Source organism: Rhipicephalus microplus, chromosome 2 (assembly GCF_043290135.1).
Source record: "Rhipicephalus microplus isolate Deutch F79 chromosome 2, USDA_Rmic, whole genome shotgun sequence".
Classification (NCBI taxonomy): Eukaryota; Metazoa; Arthropoda; class Arachnida; order Ixodida; family Ixodidae; genus Rhipicephalus; species Rhipicephalus microplus.
Window position 1 is genome coordinate 232,373,109 of NC_134701.1, and position 22,797 is coordinate 232,395,905.

The 22,797-nt window shown below is 44.0% G+C and overlaps 1 protein-coding gene across 2 annotated transcripts in view; it reads left to right on the forward strand.

The window, feature by feature from the left end:
- The window catches only part of LOC119170289 (putative G-protein coupled receptor No18), a 104,040-nt gene that overhangs the window by 36,660 nt on the left and 44,583 nt on the right, over nt 1–22,797 (forward strand). The window contains exon 2 of one of the 2 annotated variants that reach the window (XM_075877285.1): nt 6,703–6,770. The exons of the other annotated variant lie outside the window; for it this stretch is intronic. The gene's annotated coding sequence lies outside the window, so the exon portion shown is untranslated. The remainder of the gene's footprint in view (nt 1–6,702; nt 6,771–22,797) is intronic. 2 annotated transcript variants of the gene reach the window in all.

Consider the following 22,797-nt stretch of genomic DNA (forward strand, 5'->3'; position numbering starts at 1 on the left):
GGTCTTTAAGTTAGCCAGCCAACACAAGGCGTGATGGTCGTTCACAACTTTGAAAAGCCTGCCGTAGAGGTAGGGGCGAAACTTTGACACTGCCCAGATGATGGCAAGGCGCTCCTTTTCTGTTGCGGAATAGTTGGCCTCGGCCTTGAATAGCGACCAGCTAGCATAACTGATAACCCTTTCCACACCATCAGCCTTTTGCACAAAAACGGCGCCAAGTCCTACGCTGCTTGCGCCGGTGGGTCCTTCTGTTTCGGCATATTCGTCGAAACGCGCAGATATCGGTGGTGTCTGGAGGCATCATTTAAGTTCTTGAAATGCTTCCTCTTGTGCTGCTTCCCACATGAATGCGACGTTTTTTTCAGTGAGGTGAGTTAGCGGTTCGGCGATATGTTAAAGACATTTGACGAAACGCCTGTAATAGGCGCACAATCCGAGGAATTTGCGTAAAGCCTCCTTATCAGTGGGCTGCGGGAAATCAGCGATGGCGGCTGTTGGCGGACCGATGGCGGACAAGTCATTAGCAAGTCTGTAGTCCGATGACGGACTACCGACTTGCTAATGACTTGTCTCAGGAACAACAGCTTCTCGTGCGCAAAGCGGCACTCTTATGGCTTCAGGGTTAGTCCAGAGGTGTTGATAGCTTGAAGTACCGCTTCAAGGCGCCGGAGATGCTCATCGAAGCTGGAGGAAAACACGACGATGTCATCCAAGTACACGATGTAAGTCTGCCATTTCAATCCAGCCAGTACGGTGTCCATAACGCACAAAAACGTCGCAGGCACCAAGCAAAGACCAAAACGCATGACCTTAAACTCAAAGAGGCCGTTGGGTGTGATAAAAACCGTTTTCTCTCGACCTCTTTCGTCAACCTCAATTTGTCAATAGCCCGTTTTCAGGTCCATCGAGGAAAAGTACTTGGCGTTGTGGAGTCGGTCCAGGGCGTCGTCTGTACGTGGAAGAGGGTACACATCCTTCTTTGTGATTTTGTTCAGGTGGCGGTAATCGACACAAAAACATAGTGTCCCATCCTTCTTCTTTACTAATACCACGGGTGACACCTACGGACTGTTGGACGGCTGAATGATGTCGGCGGATGGCATTTCGTCGACTTGTTTCTTCACGGCAGCGCGTTCGCGCGTCGAGACTCGGTACGGGCTTTGTCGAAGTGGTCGGGTGCATTCTTCCGTTATGACGTGGTTTGGCGACTGGGGTTTGCCGAATTCGCGATGATGACGAGAAGCAGTCTTTGAATCGCAAAAGCGGGAACTTCAGCTGGTCTCGCTTGCACTTCGAAAGGCTCAGGTTGACACCGAATTCCGGTTCGGGACCTCGGTTCGTCGAAGCAGCATGAGCAGCATTGAAAAGGGAGAATAAATTGCTGGCCTCCACGAGTTCATCCATGGAGGCGACCGTCGTACCACGGTTGGTGTGCCTGTATTCGAAACGGAAGTTTGTGAGCACCACCTTTGCTTTGCCGTCATGCAGCTCAGCTATGCCTGTTGCGACACAAATCTGACTGCTTAGGAGATGGTGCTGATTGCCTTCGACGATGCATGCCATCAAGGTTTTTGGCTTTTTCGGTGCCAACAAAAATGACGACACTGGATTAAGGTGGCACGGCGACCTGCTTTTCTAGCACATTCAATGCGTGATTCCTTGGCATTGTAAGGGTCGGGAGCGTGTTTTCTGGTCTTAGTGTGCTTGAATCAGATCTCAGGTCGATGAGAGTGCCGTGTTGACTTAGAAAGTCCATTCAAAGTATCAGATCTCTGGAGCAATTTTGTAAAATGACAAAGCTCGAAGAATAAGTCTGGTTATTGATGATAACTCTAGCTGTGCAGACTCCAGTCGGCGTTATTAAGTGACCTCTAGTTGTCCACATTTCAGGGCCTTGCCAAGCAGTCCTCACTTTTTTTCAACTTTGCGGTGAATGCCCCTCTGATGACGGAATAGTCGGCTCCGGTGTCGACGAGAGCTGTGACGCTGTGGCAGTCGATGAGGACGTCGAGGTAGCTAGTTCTTCTCCTTGCGTTGCAGCTAGACGCGGCGTCAGATCTCGGCTACGATGGTTTGTACTGTTGCTTCGACGGTGCGTCGTCATGTTCTGCCCCCGAAATTTTGACCTCAGGGCAGCGTTCACGTTGTGGTGGGTTCTTAAGGTTTCGTCATGGCGTCGTCGTCGGTGGTGTAGAATCTTCAGCAGTTCGTCGTACAGCAACCTTACCTCCACTGGTTGCTGTCTTTAGTTTACCGAGTGATGTGGGCTAGGCAACCGGCCATGGATTGGGCCAGAGTACGGTCAACGGTGCGGTGAGTTGTAGCGGCTGGGTGACGGGAAACGGTAAGGTCTTCGTTCTTGCTACAGTGTTCCGGTAATGTAATCGGCGATGTCACGAGGCATCTCGCCCAGCTGCCGACGCGGCGTGTTGATGGCGAATTCCCGGAGCCCCATTCCTCTGTACTGGCAGCGGCGATAAGTGTGGTCGGCCTCCTCGCAGTTGTAGAATAGTGGGCGCTTGTCAGGAGCACGCCAAACGTCTGTTTTCTTTGGTGTGTAGCGCTGACCCAGAGGAGAATGGTTAGGCGTCGGTGGTGGTGGCGGTGGGGTTGCCTGTCGATGGCAGTTTGGTGGAGTGGCGTCTTGGTGAGGACGAGAATGGGGGACGTAGCGTCGGGCTGCAGCAACGTAGCTCATTGCTTGTGGCTGAGGCTACGGTGCTTCGGAAACTTCAAGCGATATCCGAACTTCTTCGCGGAAAATATCGGCAATCGAGTCCACTTGTGGCTGCGATGAGGGTTGCAGCTTCTGTAGCTCCTCCCACACGATCTGTCGGATTGTTTTACGTATGTCTTCGGAGCCGAGGGCGTGAACAGCTGAGCTGTCTTGCATCTAACGCCAATCGTAGCGGTGGGTACGCATTTATAAAGCCTTTTCAATTGTCGTAGCTTCTGAGATAAACACTTCAACTGTTTTGGGGGGTTCCGCATCAGCCCAGCGAAGAGGTCTTGCTTTACCCCCCCCCCTCGCATGAGCAAACGTAATTTTTTTCTCCTCGGTCATGTCAGGATCGGTGAGTCGGAACAAACGAATTAACTCTTCTGTAAAAATTGGGACGCTTTCGTACGGAAGCTGCGCCCTTCTTACCAGCACAGCCGCAGCCCTTTCTTTTCGGGCGATGCTCATGAACGTTTCCAGAAATGCGCCGCGGAAGAAATCCCAAGTTTCAAGTGACGACTCATGGTTTTTGAACCAGGTCTTCGCCGCGTCTTCCAGGTAAAAGTAGACGCGACGCACTTCTTCTTCGGAGTCCCACTGGTTTAAGGCGGTCTCTTGGTCATACGTCTCGAGCCAGGTCTTCCCTTCTTCACATGATGATCCATGGAAGGTCGGTGGCTCTCTCGGCTGATGCATTACGACCGTGGCGGGCCTTGGCGCAGGGGTGGTCATAGTCGTCGGTGCAGTGATGGTAGTCTTGGGCTCGCGAAAGTTATCGGGTGGGGCCTCGTACTCTGGATGTAGACCTTGCTGCCTGCGGCTAGCTCGCTGATCGACGTTGGCTTCAACGTCTTTTTTATGGTGTGGGCTTGGCTCGCGGCTGGAGGGGGGCGTTCAGTACATGAGCCAGGAAGCCCCTCCACCAGATGTCACGGGGTTGCGACGTGGACAAAGGCAGTAGACTGCAGGTCAAACAATATACTTTATTTGGGGCAAACCTGTGGCCACGTAAAAGGAAAGTCAGATTACAGCAAGGCACTAGCACTGATAGCGGCGAACATAACGTCGGCCGTCAATAAAATGACAAGCGGCGAAGCATGCTGGCATTTATACCCTTGCCATCGAATATTCGAGCGTTATCACTAGCGATGACGTAGATTCCTAAATAATCTGCAATGTTCATGAAGCGTGCGTAACTCTAACAAAACGATCTGCTACAGCCTCGAAGCTTCTCGGATATCGTAGGCGTGGTTTGTGGTGAACGTAGTGTAACGGAGTGATAACAAAACTTGAGGAAAGGAACGTGGCAATGTGTTAGTTTGGCGTCGGTGTGACGTCGCAGAATCCATGGCTGAAAGGTTCTTCTGGGCTGATGGTTGAAGTCTCCGCAAATTTTTGTAATATTGCAGGATCGCTTTGTAATTAAGATTGATGATTGTCGGGTCTTCCACGGTCTTACCATCGGCAGACCGATAGTTAGAGAAAACTCGAACCACCTCATTTGCATGTAGGTTTTCAGTAACACCCTCATGTCGCGGGGCCCAAGGGCTTGTCTAGGTATAAGTTATGTCCAGCTCTCTGCCACTTTGGGTAAGTATACGGTGTGTTTCGGCACCAATTTTTCTCTTCTGATCATTTGTACAAGTGGCCTGAGAATCTGTGATTATACTCAGTGGAGCGTTGCGCTCCATGTCTTCCCTTATAGCAAAGGCAATGACAATCTCTTCCGCTTCTATGACAGTTGCTTGAGAAACCGATGCACAGGGCGTGATCTTACCTCTTGTGTTCACGACGAACGATACAATACATTTTGCATTAAGACAGTATGGTGAAGCACCCGTGAATCTCGCAGTACTCAAGAACCTTGTTGTTTTGTCGATGTAAGCCACTCGAGCTTTTCTCCGCCCTGCGTGTTATGTCGGATCCATGTTTTGTGGTATTGGTCACACCCAATACAAATTTCTGACCTGGCAAGGTAGCTTTGTGGCCTTTTGGTGTGTGTGTATGCACTTTTTCAGAACAAACTTAATTTTTGTAGCATATTTTGTGATGAAAAACTTCTTTGACAAATATAAAAGAAACTATAATCATGTCGGACGAAGAAGGCTTTCCAGGAACAGTCACCGCGTACAATAAAACGAAGAGGTTCTGCACCATTGAGACAACTCGTTCAAAACATTTTGAGTTTTTCACGCTTATTTCAGGCTTGGGACCCTTGTGCAAAGTTTTCTTAAGCTTGTTTTTTTCGCAGTCTTGCCTTGGCGAATCAGGGTCTGGCTATAGGTGCCCTGTCTACCTACAGAAATCAATATTGCATGCACTTTGTGAAAACAGTAATTATCGATTGTTTGCCTAACTATGGGAAGATATGAAATGAACCAAATTTTTAGTTTTCAACTGTTGCCCGATTTAAAAAAAAACTCAAACAAAACAACATTGTGTTTCTGTATGACAGTTCCCATGTATGCTGTCCGCATGCCTGGCTTCATACCAGAAGACGCAGTTTAATGCTAAGCATGCCGTTACATGTTTGAAGGGCATAATGAGAATTGAGTACTTTTGTTTGTGGTTTATCTCGCAGCAAGGAAAAACAAAGTTAGAAAAATCTGAGGCTGCTCGTGCAAATGGAACAGGCGCAAAATATTTCCACGCTATGCGCGTACTCCAAATCTGCGATTGCGCCACTCTGTCAGTGCAGCGCAACACGAGAGTCAAAACTCCCGTGGCTCGCAATTCACTGTGTGAGCAAACCAAGTGTCAGCTTTGCTGAAATTGATTGCGCCATTCTCAAAGTGCAATATTTCCGACATCGTTGTGGTTAGTGTTTCGGCAACCTGCAGGATTTCAGAACTGGTTAGCGGCCTTCCCTCAGATCGAAATGTGTTCAAAATCACAGTGTCGTACAGTGGCGGTACAACCAAAAAAGCACTTGCGTTACTGTCGAATGGAATTCAGAGAACAAGCTGAAAAGTGACACGCTGCACAGCTTGGTTTGCGCAAGCTTATGTTGTAAACTGACATTTCTCTAAAAACACTGAGTCGACTTTCACAACATATTCATGGCTCGAGTGCGTGGATTCATATCTGTGCCTGTTATCAATCGTCATCGAAAAAAAGAAGACGGCGAAGTAAGATTAAAATACCACGTTTTGAAAATCGCATCTGATGAGATAAGATTTCAAAACATCCATTCTGACGATATCCTCTTAAACCTGCCTTTTAGTGCTTACGCATCCAGGCCAACCACCTCTCTAATGTTGTCGTGAAGTACCATAAACTCTATGCAAATGCTCTGTGCTCAACATTGAGGTTGGTGCAGCCGTCAACGACAAGAGTAGATTTGTCGAATTGCTGCAACTTCCCTCAATTATAATAACCTAGGCTGTTCAAATGGTCGCAATACGCTGAAGAAAATAATTATTTGCAGAAAACTACACTTACTCTACGAGATTCCGTCTGCATATTAGAATGCTTCGGCGGTCGCTTTGCAAGCGAGAGACCGGTTGGTGCGTATGACAAGGAGTTTTCAATGGTTGAGAGTGAAAGAAGTAATGCACTTCAGCTGAAGCAGCAACAAACTGCTATTTGACGTTCCTATGAAACTAAGCTCAATAAAACTATTACCAGATTGCTTGCCAAAGCGATGTTGCTCCCAAAGTTTTACTTTTTTGTGTAGAATCGCGCTATAAAACACACTAAACTTCCTCTTTAGTCCATATTTACGCATATAGAGAGCATTTTGTGAGATGATGCTAATTACTTCTTCGTCGTCAGCGCTGAAAATTCAAGATAAAGAAATGTGTCACATAGAGCAATAGTTGCTATTTCTGATTTATTGTAAGGGGTGTGGCCCTTTGCCACAATGAGCAACGAATTGTGTCCCTGCCGATGTGTGTATGAATGATACTGTCACTGTGTTGTAGTTGGCTTCCTCTTTTGAATTTTGTTTGAATGTATTGTGCACGACTGTTTGTCTATTTCAGGCCTCATTGCTGCCAAACGACTGAGAAACGAGAGCCCCCAAACTATCGACGAGCTAAGCTCATCTCAGGTAAGAAGTGCTTTGCCTTCATGCAAGGCTGCTTAACAGAAAAGGGGAAACGAAACAAAAATAGTTTTTTTACGACGATAGTCTTTCTTGAGGTACTTCGACGCAAACATTTTGGTTTGTTTATCTGTCTGCATGTCTGTACATTTGTCTGTTTGTCCGCCGTAACAATACCCCAAAGGGCCAACCCCTTCCGCAGCACCCACCACTATTGCTCAAGTTTCAGCGTTCATACTTTTGCGATGGTCAATTAAGAAGCAATTATTGCGCAAATGTGAGGCACCATAACCACACGTTAATATTCTTTATGTGTGTCTTCATACTAGAGAAGGCATGCATAAGTAATTCTAAGAACGTTAGCGTATATCACGCTACGCCGACAATGCGACGCTATGCACAAAAAGGCTGACACAGTAGTGTCAAGACGGTAGTGTCAAAAAAGACGACACGGTAGTGTCACCTGCTCGTCGCTTTGCGTTCTACACTTTATCTTCTCCCAGACAGCCGCGCACGCCTTCTTTCGTTTTCGAAGATCACTGCCAGCTATCACTCGTGTCTCACGTGCCTCGATGCGCTCGTTCGCCTTCACTGCACGGATCGAGGCACCCTAATGCAGCACTTCCAGAATATAATTCGCCAATGTTCTCGCGAAGAACATCACAAAAAAAAAACGTTTTGTTCACTCTCTCCAGACCCAATAATGTCGTCTTTCGACGACATTTGCAGGGAATTGCATGCATATATGGAGCCAATTTTTTTTTCTTCTCGGATATGGTTATAGAACGCGAGTGGCTGCAACTTACCTAAATTCTATTAACGTAGGTTGTTCAAATAGTCGCAATACGCTGAAGAAAATAATTATTTGCAGAAGACTACACTTACTCATAAAGATTCTGTCTGCATAGTAGAATGCTTCGGCTGTCGTTTTGCAAGTGAGAGACCGGTTGTTGCGATCGACAAAATGATTTTAATGGTTGACAGTGAAAAAAATAATGCACCTGAGCTGCAGCAGCAATAAACGGCTGTTGTACGTTCCTATGAAGCTAAGCTCAATGAAACTAATTACTAAATTGATTGCACCAGCAATTGATTGCCGCTCGAGAGTGATATGGCAGTCATTTATTGCCGATGTATTTACATCATGATAACATGCGCGCACCAGAAAAACTAGATGACAAAATTTCGCATGGAACCTCTCTTGTTGCCCCGCATAATAAAATGGGTACCCAACTGAGCGCGATATTTGTGGTGTAAGGATCGAGCAGAAAGCGGTACTTATAACTGGATAATGCTGTATTTTATCTGTCTTACTTATATAAAATCAAAATATTCACCATTATTTATGGAATGATCACAACAAAAGTTACACCGTGGTTGGCCAGAATAGATTAAACACGGGGTCCTAGGTTTGTCCATGTGACGCCGTCAAGCCTGCTGCGTACGGAAGCACTACGCCACGAACGGTGTTGGTGCTGCAAGTAATGACAACTATTTTGGGATCACTCGTCGGAGTAGACACATGAAGGTGGGTTTCGGATGAAATTTTCATATTATACTCGGGATCTATTCAGATTCTGTAACTGGTACTTACACCACATTATCTGCAACAAGAGAGATTTAAAACTATTCCGTCATCATCATCAGCCAACCGTAACGTCGGGCACGCTATTAGAGAGGGCGAATAGCCACTGGTAATTGTTGCCAACCAAAAGCTTTGATCAGGAGGACTTTAGAGTAACTCACGTGTTTTGACCAACCAAGTCCACATGGCATGGTTAGTCCTCAGTGCGACGCTACGCTAGCACAGAAAGTTCTCACTAACAGAAAGAATTTTAACAATCGCAAAATAAGCATAGTGACCAGAGCTCATCGAATGAAACTAAATATTTAACAAAAAAGTCAGTTTCGCCGCAAGGGCGAAGCAATGAATGCGATAGCAACAAATTGGAATGTGACGCGCAAGGCCCCACCGGGGTGGTCTAGGGGCTAAGGTACTTGGCTGCTGACCTGCAGCTTGCGGGATCGAATCCAGGCTGCGGCGGCTGCATTTCCGATAGAGGCGGAAATGTTGTTGGCCTATTTGTCCAGATTTAGGTGCACGTTAAAGAACCCCAGGTTTTCTCAATTTCTGGAGACTTTTACTACAGCGTCCATTATATTCATATGGTGGTTTTGGGATGTTAAACCCCACGTATCAATCTATCATCATGTGACGCACAAAGAGAAGCAACCCAAAATGTCTAGCGTAGGCTGAGGCCCATAATATAAGTTAATCAATAGCGTTTAAAATTGCAAATCCACGATATGATTATGAGAGACGCCGTAGTGGAGAAGTCAAGAAATTTCGACCACATCGTGTTCTTTAACATGGGCCTAAAGTATTTCCACCTCCATTGAAAATGCGGCTGCCTCGGCCGGGATTTGATCTCGCTATTTGCGTGACAGCAGCGGAGCACCATGACCGATGGACACCGCGGCGAGTGCTGAAGCACAGAGGACGCGCTAAAAGACCCCACACACGATGAGCACGAACTAGCAAAGTTTTCCACTACGGCGTCTCTCATAATCATATAGTGGTTTTGGGACGTTAAACCCCACATATCAATCAACTAGCAAAGTTGAAAGACCGACGCTGAAATCGCGCTGCTCAAACACAAGGAAGGACATACTCAACGTATGCACAAGTATAAAGAGGTTGAGCTTGAACTAACAAACGAGCAAAGCGACATTCGTGTGCTCTGTGATTTTTTCTACCCCAAATGTGCATCTGTATGTTGCGTCGAATTTTAAGGATATGATTGAATTTGGGAAGTTCGTAATCGCGAATATTTGAGTTTGTTTATCCGCGATTGCAGGTGTAGGATTTCATCAGGTGAAACAAAAATTACTGAGGACAAGTCAGCCGGACGTTAGGGGAAAGATATCGCAACACATGCATGTCTCGTTTTTCAATCTAATTTCAACTTCAGCAACTATATTAAAAATATGCAGGGTTTTACGTATCGAAACAGCGATATGATTATGACACACGCCGTACTAGAGGGATCTGGCATTTTCGATCATCTCGTGTTTTTTAGAGGCACTGAAGTCAAATAACAATTTACGTCTGAGTGAAAGCTCGATGTATGACAACATCTAAAGCGACAATCGTATAAGAGCAGTGCCCTACTTACTGAGAAATGAAGGTAAATGCATAAGAATACATGCACCGCAGTAGGACATTCATAAAATGATCCTAATGACATCAGACGAACCACCTACATTTATACACTAGTAATTGATCTACCTGCACTAAATAAAGAACTATTCATGCATCAAGAGACGGAATCAAACGCTGCTCGTTCGCTTCTCAGTGATTCATCGGGAAAAAAAAAACACCAGACGTTACTATGGGGAAGGGTGCGAGTAGTTGGAAAATTCAATTTTCGCATGGTTAACTGAACAGGTCATGCCATCTAGCGGGGCCCAGTTAAACCAAAACACGTATGCCATCTTGGAGCCAATGGCAGCAAATCGATCAATGGCCATTGTTGCAGCTTTGGCTCTCCCTGCTTTCGTTCTGCTGCTGCTAGTGTCAGCGGCCGCGCAGTAAAGCCGGACAGCGTTGTGCACGGCAACAGTGACGTGAAATAGTTCACTTCTTGAGGCAGGTAATTTATATTGCGCTAATACGATGCGGACCACTAAAACATCAAGTTGTTTGAAAATAAGTCCTTCCTTGGCACAAAAGTAGGTAGGTAGGTAATAAACTTCGTGTCCTTCCTCCTTCAATCATCCTCCTCAAACGAGGAATCACTGGCCCGGGCTAGGCCTTCAGCAGTCGTCGTCCGTGAGGCATCGTGCGATGTCCTCGGCTATAGCCCTGGCTCTCTAGACAGCTCAGATTTGGTCCCCTGCCTGTGGGCTGAGAAAGGTGCCTCGCCACTGCTCGGCCAGTCGTCCTGGGATACACTAACTTTCGTCCTAGTAGTGGCGGCGAACACCTTACTCGCACTCCTAAGGTATATGCGCCATGTCAGCTGTCTCGTGCCTACACCACTGACAGCCGGGTGACGGGTATAGCAAGGGACACAGTCTATGTGGGTCTCGGGAATTGTTAAATGTGTCGGTCACATTACGAGGTTTCTGAGCCGCCCTTTCAACAACCAACGTCAACCTAAAAGTGTTCATTAGTGTTCCTTTAACGCCCTCTGATATCGCTCAGCACACGGTTCATCAGCATATCTCCCTTATCAAAATGCGACCAATATGACCGGGACCAAGCCCGGTACCCCCGGGTCATGAGCTGAGCCCCATAGCCACAACACCGCCACGTCTGATAAGTTCTTCAAATGCATTGAAGTGAAGGGTCACCTTTTTGCAAATTCATTGCACGGAAGTGCAAGTTTCATTTACGTCGATCATTTATAGAACGTTTGTGAAAATTCTACACTGCTATATTTTTGTCTAAAGAAATCGGATACATCGATCGCTTTGCTAAGATGTTTGTGTTTACGTACCGTGATAGTTTACATGCAAACTTTTGAAATACTACAGTGCCTCATTCTTTCAACAGATGTAACAGAACTCGATCTTGGCGTTGTGGTACTTGAGGCTCATCGTAACACCAATTCATTCAAGTACAGTTCTTTAGTTGAAAAAATCAGTGATACAAAAGTTTCATAAATATGTAGACATAACCAATAGCTACGTGCGTTATTAACGTTAAGGATAGAGCTGTAGGGGCTAAGCGATTGTCAGGGTAAGCGACCATGACGTTTGAAAGCACTCGCTCGTACAAGCTTTTTTGTCTCCGAAGGTGTTTCAACCTAACCGTCCCCATGACGATGCTCCAAGACGGATATCAGTTGTGACAGAATTTCCTTCGGCTAAGTGCACTCTAAAAGCTCACCATTTTGGTAATAATCAGGCATTCACCTACACCGGAGGTCTCTCTGCCAATGTCGAATATATTTACTAAGGTAACAAAGTGGAAATGAGGAATAAAAATAAAAGAGAAGGATCGTTCCACTATCGAGCTATGCCGTCGAGATGTCTTCCAAGCCTCTGGTGTGCCTTCCACATTTTCAATTATCCCTTAAAAATCAAGCGAGTAAGAGTGGGAAAACAGCCTGGCATGTCATAAAGAATTAGTGATAGCAAAAATATTATTAAAACTCTTTAATTGAATGGTGTTGTGAATTTGTTATTGTTAATGCTTCGCTCAGCTCTAGAGCTTGTCCTGAGTTGTGTAGGCCACTCGCCACTGCTTCGCTTTGAAGAGCCAAACGCAAAACTGCTAATTTAGTTCGACTTCAGCTCACGCCAATGCACTCCTGGTGCTGAAATATTCAAGAGAAGTTTTCTCGTACGGTACGACGTATAGTTGTCGTTTGAATGCGGGGATTAAAGCTCCAATATTAAAATATTTCTGAAAATTTGTCAGCGGAGAATTTCTGAAAAAGAAAACCAAGAATTTTATTTTATGCCTATCTGAAATTCTGCTAGCTATGCCAAGTAACAAAGTAAATTAGGCAAAGCGGAAGGAAAACAAAAGAACAAAAACAAAGTAATGCAGACGCAGCTGGCTGTGAAAGGAAAATGTGGAGAATTGAGGCTTCATTAAATGTTTCATAAATTTGTTGAAGAAAAGCATAATATTAAAAAGGTTTATATTTTATTTTATGCCAGTCAGTTGAGCACAATTTATTTGACAATAAATGAACGATATGAATAACTTGTACGATCAAAAGTAGAGCATATTCTCATGCCAATAGATCACTGAAATCTGCTCTATTTAAGGCTCCAAACAGCTAGTGTCAAAAGTGGCCAAGAGTACATGAGTCTTTATATCTCAACGTACATGTTTTATAGAATGAAGTAAAAATAGACCAATCAGAAAGTTGTTACCATAGCTTTGCAATAGCTACCTCTTTCCACTTGGTTAATAAAGTAAAGTTAAGAAATAAAAATAGTGTGTCCTTATTTATGAGCATACATGCTATACAGATAATCGAAATGCCTCTAAGTATGACTCATCAGGGCGTAAAATATGTAAAGAAAAAAATCCGTGTCAAGGGGCCAAATAAGGCATGAATTATCTTCAGAAGACGTGGTTTACTTAACCTCATTAGGAAATGAACGATCAAAGTGAGCTCTATAGGCGCCATAGATCACAAATACAGATACGCGGACTTTTAAACTCAAGACGGCGGGGTGTGCTTTGGTGGCAGTATCAACGTTAATCATAAACAGCTGGTGCAATGTAGTCATTGTCATAGATTGTAATATAGAGTCCATTAGACGTCCACTATTCAATATGATGGAAAGAGATCACCCGAAATTCATGTTTGAAGTGCACTAAAATAATCGAATATATAATCTGTTTTGTAAGGGGTCGTTAACAAAATGAAAAGAAGCGAGAAAATAGGGGATGCCCAATAAAACTCTCCTTGAAAGCCCCGTGGTAAAGTTTTCTTGTCGTACAATTTATATGGACGTGCAACATTTTCTCAATAATATTACTTAGTTACACTAATATTTCTTCCATAATTAACTTGCCACTCATCTGGCTAGCCCCTTCGCGGTGTTATAGTGTCTAAGGTACTCGGCTGCTAGCTCGCAAGTCGTTGGATCGAATCCCCGCTGCGACAGCTGCATTTTTGATGGAGGCAAAAATGCTGTACGCCCATGGACTCAGAATTGTGTGCACATTAAAAAACCCTAGGTAGCTGAAATTTCAGGAGCCCTCCACTACAGCGTCTCTCATAATCATATGGTGGTTTTGGGGCGTTAAACCTTAAATATCAATCAATGAAATCATGTGACTTGCTTTTAATATTATCACGTACGCGCAGTTTTGTTTGAACTATCTATTGCGCGACACTCGCTCCCCTAGACATCAGCAGTACCTGGTACCAATCTCGGTGCTGCAGCTTTTACAGTATTTGATTGTACTCCCTAAAATGACGGGTTCTAAGTCACCCATGGCGGTTGCATTTCGATAGAGAATCGTGCACTCTGTGATGTCAGCGCGGTTAAAGAATACCAGACGGTCCGAATTCCCAGAGCACTCGACTACCGCGTGCCTCCCAATCACACCGCGGTGTTGTGGCATAAAACCCCAGTCATTATGATAATTTACCAATAAACCGATTGACGCCAACGTGGCTTTCCTGATATTCACCAAGCGGCCAGCGTCACTCCGCGGAAGCTTATCAGGACATGTGCTGCGTCAGAGGATCATTTTCTTCTTCTTCCTTATCAGTGCAGCTTCGTGCCGTCGTAAAGAATAAGCATGACTAACAAGAGCTCAGCTATGTTTATTTTTTTTTCATCACGTGAACGCCGCAAAGACGTTTTGATCCCGCAGTCCATGCGCTTAGTGGATCGAGGCGCATGAGTGGTCACGTCATGAGAACGCCTTTCTTTTCTTTTCGTCGCACGAACGCCAAAAAATTGAAGCGATCTCAGAGTTCGCGCACATTGACATACGCGCCGCGTGGTCGGTTTTGAGACTATTGTGCTTCTTTGTAGTGCTATGCATTTCAATATGCACTTGCGATTCCTACTTTTCCTTGCGTAATTGCGTTTCAATGCATTTCAGGTCTAATGCTATGCATAGAGTTAGTTTCACTTAGTTTTTGCTTGAGCAATTGTTCCTTTTCATGTGCCAGATGTATTTGTATTTAAATTGTATTTTTGTATTCGTATTTAAATTGCCAAAAAATATTGACGTGAGGATGTCAGAATTTGTAAACATTTTGGTACTTCGAAAAATTGAGCTTGAAAGGGAGAGCTTGGTGAAAGAGAGCCGGGAAAGGGACCTCAGCAAAATATTACAAAAACAAATGTTGGCATATCTCTACAACGACAGTAAAACGAAGCCAAAGAGAGCTTTTCAGCGCATGGACTATGTTCATTCTTAACGGAACGGAGAGGAACATCCCCGACATCTAATTTCCCAGGAGAGATTGGTTCATCAAAGACTGCAGCGTAGCTAACGTTGGGGTCGCAAAAGTGTGGCCATGATTGTTTTGTACTCGTCGCGGAAGCAGAGCGCTCGTTACTAGCTTATGATTGTTGACTATAACTGTGGCGTTGGTATATTGCAAAGCTCCATGGTTTAACTAAAAAGGAAGACCTCTGTCATCCGCAGAGCAACTAAACCTACATGCTTTTTTAATTTATGAAGGTGATTATTTTGGAGTTGGGGGACACTTCAGCGTGTTAAGCTGGAAACTTCCAGCTGCGCATATACTCATATATAAAAATCCACCCGTCTTCGATCGACAAAGTTGATGCGACCTTCTTTAACTATTCATTCACTGTATAAGGTTCACCAAGCGACTACTAGCCAAGCTTCACATAGAAAATCAGCGCCAATATCGAAGGACAAGGAAAGAAGGAGACTGACAGTGGCACTGACAACATCTCTTCTACAGTGTCGGGTCACCTCGGCATTCATTGCCGAGACTGCAGTTGTGTACCCGACTTCCAGCATTGTACCGTCATTAGGCGTCGTTACGACCAGATGATACACGAAATTTATGAGGCTGCAGAAATAGAAAAGCTGGGCATTGCATGTGTCAGCAGGCCTTCGATTGCTCTATCACAAAAAGAAATAGATTTTCTTCAGAACGTTGGCACACGTGATGTTCATGGCGTGTTATCACCATGATTACTCAGTTGTTAGGTGTGTTCTGTTTTCTTTCATTTGTCATTTCTCTTATTTGTCAAATACTGCTCAAGTATATATTACGCAGTTCCAGCAAATAAATCTTGTTGTAAGTAAGTGACGCTGTCTGTCTCCTTCTTGTCCCTAGTTATTGGCGCTGTTTTTTTATGTGAATCATGTCGTACCAACTCGCCCAAGCAACCACGTTAGCTACTAGCTAACCATTCACAGAACTGTACAAATAAGTCAGAACGACAGCATATTAGGTTCTGTCTACAATAAAAAATCTCCCCTTTTACACTCAAGCAAACTAGTGCAGGACTGAAAGACTTGGCGACAAGTACTCAACTGCCTGACTGCGTTCTATATATAAGAACTTCATTACACTTGATTCCGTTTCTATATTGACAGATATGACAACTACACAAAAAGCCAGCTAATTATTGTTTTTTTACTTTTGTATGGTTTCCTGGTTTTACGGTTGATGGCATTATTTATTAATAAAGAAAACGAAAGTGCTAACACACTTAATTTTATTAGTACCGAGAAGAAGTGAGTTGCTGAGAAGTAGGACTAAAAATTAAAGAATTGCCCTTCATTTTCATTATAACATAAGACACTCAGTATAAACAGTGAACTCAGCTTGGAAAAATTAAGGGTGACATCTTTTTTAGTGCCACAGATGTACCCCAGCTTGATTCATACGTACGATGCATACAAGTTAAAAAACAAATGTATCAAAGTTTACGAGTACAATAAATACGCGATATGCAGTATCGTGACCACACTTAAGCGCATCCGTGAAATATGTTTTTTTTTCTGGTGGTAATATGCTATGCTTTTTGTTTGCTCCCGGAACATCAAAGTTCTCAACTAAATGCAGAAATGGTTTCATAGGGCACTTTTGAAGGCGTGGGGTGGTATGCTATTGGTGGATAAAGGTATATATATATATATATATATATATATATATATATATATATATATATATATATATATATATATATATATATATATATATATATATATATATATATATATATATATATATATATATATATATATATATATATATTTATTTATTTATTTATATATATATATATAGTAAAACCTGCCGGTACACGTGCCTCAAAGAAATAATTTAGGCATGGCATGGCCTCCGTCAGAGAAGGCCATAGTACGGCTGAAACGTTAGGCATAAAAGTATTGCTCTCTCGTACGTGCACCCGCTTGTTCATTAAGATGAAAAAGTTTTATGCCGTAGTACACCAAAGCTTTAAGGACATATTTCCATCACAAAACGACGCCAATAATACACACAACCAGAAAAAAAATTGTTCTCTTAACGAGAATCGGACTCATGACATTTGGGTCCATGACTTCGCGTGCCGGCCATACTTTTCACTACACCGTGGTCTTTTTTTTGCTTTATCGCTTGTTGATAGGCACGTCAAACAGTCGGCAAGGTCTTTATATATCGTGAAGGAGCGGTAGTTTTTTTACATATATCTTTTCTGTATGACTGAATTAAGTTTCGAAACTGGTGCGCATATGTTCATGCACACAAGGCACACGCGCACGAAACAACTTGCGCACAAAACAACGAACGAAAAACATGCGCACGAAACAACGAAGCACTGAGGCAGCAAGGCCTGATATATTTACCAGAATAGATCTTGCCTATAGCCCTTTCTACTTCCGTCGGTGATACATATAGCTCTAACGCTGCTTTGGTGCCATCAGACAACGTCGGCATCCTTTTAAGAAACTCTTGCTTAAAACATTCTGCATCAACGGGCGTGGCAGAGAAAAGGGCTTCGTAGTGTTTGCAAAACGCCTGTTCTATGTTTTCATTGTTTGTAACTTCGATACCATTGACCTCAATCACATCTATATGGTTTAGTCTGACAGGACTGTTTTCTAATTCAAGCGCGCGCTTCGTCGAACGGTCATCTGAAGTTATTGATACTGTCTGGCTCTCACTAGCACTCCGCGATAGCGTTCGGCTTCATAAATCTCTATCTCTGTTTGATACTGCAAAAATTGTCAGTATATACTTCAGGTTTTTCACAATCAAGAGCTGTTAGCCCCTCAAGTGTCCGTTTAAGCTCTTTCTCCTTCTTTTTACGTTTAAAAGATAAAACAGTATATGTTTCTATTGCTTTCATTTCTATTTTTTGCTTGAAAAGCTCCTACTCTGCTTGTTCTTTGTCCGTATAATCCACTTTATTATTATTTTTTATCACTGATGCGTTAAAAGACTTATCTCGTAAGAGGTTAAAGTTCATTTTTGACTATTCCCAAGAAAAGGTCTTATTTTTTTTCTTCAGCCCAATATTGCATTTTACAAGACACTGATCAGAAAATGAAACAGGGACGATGTCAACACTATTACACTGTGCTATCCGCAGTAAGGCATAGTCGGTCCAATCGGGCATCGCTTGTTCCCTCAAAGTGGGCGTACTTCACATGTCGGGAGCTGTACAGACACTCCGCTAGTTCTATTATTTCGTATTAAATAATCTTCTCTGCCAGAATATTACTTCTTTTGTTTTTAACGTTGCGACTGCTTCATCTATCGCTTTCATTCTGCATGCAGTTGAAATGCCCCCCCCCCCCCCAATAAGAGTTTCCAACCTAGAAGAAAGATACCATTCCATAAAACTAGCACTATTGCCCCTGTTTGACATTCTATGCCGCAGTATTACTACAGCAAGTGACAAGCAGTTGTACGACATGCATTACTTGCTGCCGATGTGTCCCCACTGAAACCTCGCGCTGGCGTGCTATGCAGTGAAGGCCAGGCATTGGCAAGCTTCGTACTACCATTTCATTGTTCTGATGAAATTCTTTTTCTCCATTAAAAAGTCTACTAATTTGAAAATTTCTGCATGTTTTAATGGTAAACAATACTATGGAACGATATATAAGTCATATTTTAATTGGACCACTACATTGCGAAAATCAAGCCCCAATATGAGTCAAAATGCCGTATGGGTTATAGAAAGTAACACGGAGGTCTCGATACTGTAGGAACGTATCTGAGGCATGGCATATGTTGTAGCACAGTTTGATCCAAAGCTTCGGCCGGGGGACCAGCTTTTGCCGTCCCAGACGGAATCCAGTCGCAGGGCCAAAACTTCGGAGCAAGCTGTGCTACAACGCCCATCGTGTCTGAAATGCTTTCATCTCTTTCCCTGTCTCTCTGTCCGTTCACATATATATGTACAGCAGGTGTGAGCGATAAACACAAGAATTCTGCTAGGTGACATAGAGCACGTAAAACGCGTTAGAGAGAGAAAGCTAAAGAAACAAAGAACGAGAAGGAGAGAGAATGAAAGAAATCTATAGAATGAAAGACGAGAGTAAACAAGCAATAGAGATAAAGACCGAAAAAGTGAGAACGAGAAAGAGGTTGACAGAGGCAGGAGAAAAGTAGTGGAGAGAAAGAGACAAAATATACAAAAATACAAAGAGAAAAAAAAAACGAAGAAACGACCCAGCTGCGCTTTCCTTTCAGGCTTTGCACATCTAGTGCGAAGCTGCCGAAACTTTTCTTGTGAGAAGCTCGAAACATTCGCGCAAACATATTCCCTGTTTGGACCTCATCTACTCTGCAGCTGTTTAATCTTTTCGCAAAGTAAGCTTAACGTGAGTCTATAATCTAGAAAAAAATGATTCTGTATTCAGAGCTTGTACCTTCCTATTCTTGCGATCACTCCTGTGTTACTGACACTCATTGATAGTTTTTTTATATGTAGAAAAATGAAGCACTTCAGAAAGGAGCTCGGCAAGGAGGCGGTTTGCATTTAACTTGCGTAAAGTCGGCCCCAGCGTAATGCATAGTGCAGAAAATGCAATGCCCACTCTGTCGAAAGCCGATCATCGAAGCAAGTTGCGGAACGTACAGGCAGGGTGGTGAGCGTGGCCGAGGCGATGCGTTCAAGTGAGCCCATAAAGCACGCATACCAGCACGCTTAATCTCTTCTGCTTTGTTGCCGAGGAGCAAGTACAAGTATGTGTATGGACAGGCCTGGCTGGGGTCTCGTTACCCGCGCACCAGTTGCTGTATGATATAAAACAGTGAAGAAATAAAAGGTGCCGGTATGACAAAAAGTGACCGAGGGTTCTCGAAAGACCGAGTGGACACTCATTTCTGTCTGAGTCGCGTGTGGTTCCTTTACCTTCCTGTTATCGCCTCTCATCGTCCATTACCAGCCCGTGGCGTGAAATGAGGTTTCGACTGCTCCTTGCCGAACGCCTGGCGGCTGACTTCTGTTTTGCTCTCTTCTTGCGTTCTAGTCACTGCTCAGCCTACACTGCCATTGCATAGCTTCGACGAAGGCAGGCTGAAGGAGGGCTTCAATGCCACCCGCTTCCTGCCGCCTTTTTCTTTTCTTTCCCCATGCGTACCGACCTTTCAGTACCATTCAGTAAGGAACCAAACCGTGACGCCACCTTCTCTTCTGCCGTGCCAGATGGAGCACTCGGCGAACGAACTGGGCACGGAAATAAATGGAAGAAAGCCGTCCTCCGACGCCGTTCGCTCATCGCCGTTTGTGCTACGGGCTGTTTTCGCTTTTAACGGTGGCGTGCTTACGTGTAAGTTATGGCATTGTAAGTCGGTCAAAGGTTAAGCATGTGAGTAGGGCATTTGCGCACTTGGTTTACCGCCAAGGTGAAGAAAAGTCACCCCGTTCTTCCGGCTGGACTTGGGAACCTCGGTGTTCCGCTCAGGAACGGAAAATAGAGCGCCGACAAATGTCACCGTAAAGGAGGTCATGCTATAAGGGGAAGCTCAAGTTCTCGTGCCCGCGCGTAAACATCGAGCAGCTGTTTTCGATGGTGATTTTATTATCCGAGATTTATGTATACCCGAACGCACCGCTATAACGGTCCCGTTTCGCGTGACCAGCAGCCTCTCTTCTCTCGTGAAAGAGAGGGGCTAAAATACGAAGCTAATCAGAGTCTCAAACAGATACGCCTCTTACTAAAGAAAAAAAGCGTTATGTTTCAGATGAAAATTGCAGAGCAGCTAATAGAAATCACACAGCAGCGTGAAATGTAACGAACTACAGAATAAATAAGCCTGCAGTATCATTTTGAGAATATGGCCACTTTGGTAGGTAATATATGAGTGCTCTAACTATTATTCCTGGTTTACGCTAGCATGTGGTTTTGTATAGTGAAGTTGATTTGTGCATAGGCATTAATTATTTATTACATGATAAGAAACACAACCCGAGTATGACTTCGGCCTTAGAGCCCTCTTAGGTGAACTCATGTGACAAAGCTGCCCTATGATGAAAGCCTGCTTCAAACGTCTGCTCCAATTGCCCATGGAAACGTGCCTATGGTGTGTGTCTGGTTAAAAACTAGGCTCCACAGTATACATGTTCTTTCACAATGTATATGCAAATTAAATTCGCACGGGCTGTCTCGTCGTCACGCATGTCGTCGTAGGCTTCCTAAACCAAGTGTCTTTTTTTTTTCTCAGAATACAACTCTGTCGGTCGTTTCCCAGTCGCCATAACCGTGTTGAACAGCCTTTTTTCAAGCCAACTCGCTGTGAGAGTCACGTCTACAAAGTCTGCGTGTTAGCACAGTGTGGGTGCTAGCGCGAGCTTGTAAACATCATCTTGTCACTATATGTTTTATTTTGTGGGTTTCCATTTTCTCGCGCTGTAGAGCATTGCAGCTCAAGGCGCTGAAAGCGCCTCCTAGAGAGCCTATTTCTCAAGAATGAGTGACAACGAGTGCTTTCAAGAGTTTCTTTAAGAGCGTCAGAGAAGTGCGAAACAACGAGAGGTTAGCCCGGGCAATCTGAAATAGTTAACAACCTAAAAATAGGCATAGTGGATAAAGTTACGCGGATGCGAAAAAAAGAAAGAAAAGAAAGATTGGGTGGCGCAATAGCGAGATGGGCGGGCCTTGCTCTGTTACTTATTACAATGTCTTCTGTCTTACAGTGTCCCTAACGAATGTTTATTCGCACCTCGTTTATATAATTGCAGGCTTCTTGGATAGACGAGGAGTGTGAATAAAAATGGGTTGGGACAGAGGGACAAAATTTATTTATTTTCTTGCTGGGTTCAAGGGAGACAGTCTTCGGATGGCTAGTCATATCGGGGCTCCATTTCTTTATGGTGGCTGCCAGATGTTGTGTCCTGGTGGTGACAGGGTGAAAAGGCAGTGAAATGATTTCAACAAATCCGTTTTTGACAACGCAACAGTAATTAACGAGCTTGTAAAAGCGAAGTAGTCACGAAATATCTTTACAGAAAGATGAACTCTATGGACGAAATTACAGATGTATTTTATTTAGGTCTACTAGACACGAAACTAAAGCGTGGCTTTGTGCATTGAAGTTACCACGTTTGTTATGTAGAAAATTCAATGATTTTCACCAGACCAAGCTTTAAAAGCCAATCAAGCTATGCTATTTGCAGCGCCTGCTTGGAGTTTATATCCCTTCAATGCTAAATAACGAAAAAAAATCTGTAAAGCGTTGCGTCCGAAAACGCGTGTTGGGTTGCTATTTTGACATTAGATTTACTGTGGTAAAGAGATAATTTTTCAAAAATTCTACTAATGGTGTTGTGGGCTGTCAGCGGAAAATCAGCGTTTTTCGTAAGCGAAAAGTCCAGATAGATGCAAATCAAGAAATAAACAGAGTTTCCGTCAGGGTCAGAATCAAACTCAGGCCTTCTGTGTGGCAACGTGGTGTTCTATCATAGAGCCGTGCCAGTGCTCGAAACTGACGCCCCCCCCCCCCCTAAAAAAAAAGTTTTGGGAAAGTTGTGTAGCAAGCAGAGTCACCTTAGTACATGCAAAATTTCGTGGCAGAGTCAAGTCATCTGATTAGCGCAAAAAAGGGGGTGGTTTGAAGCTGCCCACTCTTACCAAGCGCGCGGCTGCGCAGGTGCGCACGACAATTTAGGAACGCTCAGTGCGTACTTCGCCAGTTTTTAAAAGAACAATTATGGCGTAGCGGGCACTTCGCATTTTTACGTGCACTAGGCATCCTAAATTACTTAGAAGCCGCGAAAGTATTGTACATGAAGGTTCCTTAATTTTTTGGGCCATGGCTGAAGGTGATACGAATGGGCATAATTGCAGTATCAAAATATGTACTCTTAGAGGTAGAGTTCAAGGATGCTACAAGCTTTTACCCGTTCTAGCTGCACGTTTGATCATCGTGGTTCGAGCACATGTCAGGAGACTTGTGACATTATGACTCATTCATTCCTACGGGACGCCAAAGAGTAAAAAAAAAAAGTCTTTCACAGTCACATCAATGAATAAGGACAGCTGACGCTGACTAACGCTCCCACAGTTAAAAGACCATGGATGTAGGGTGGAGGAGGACCGCCA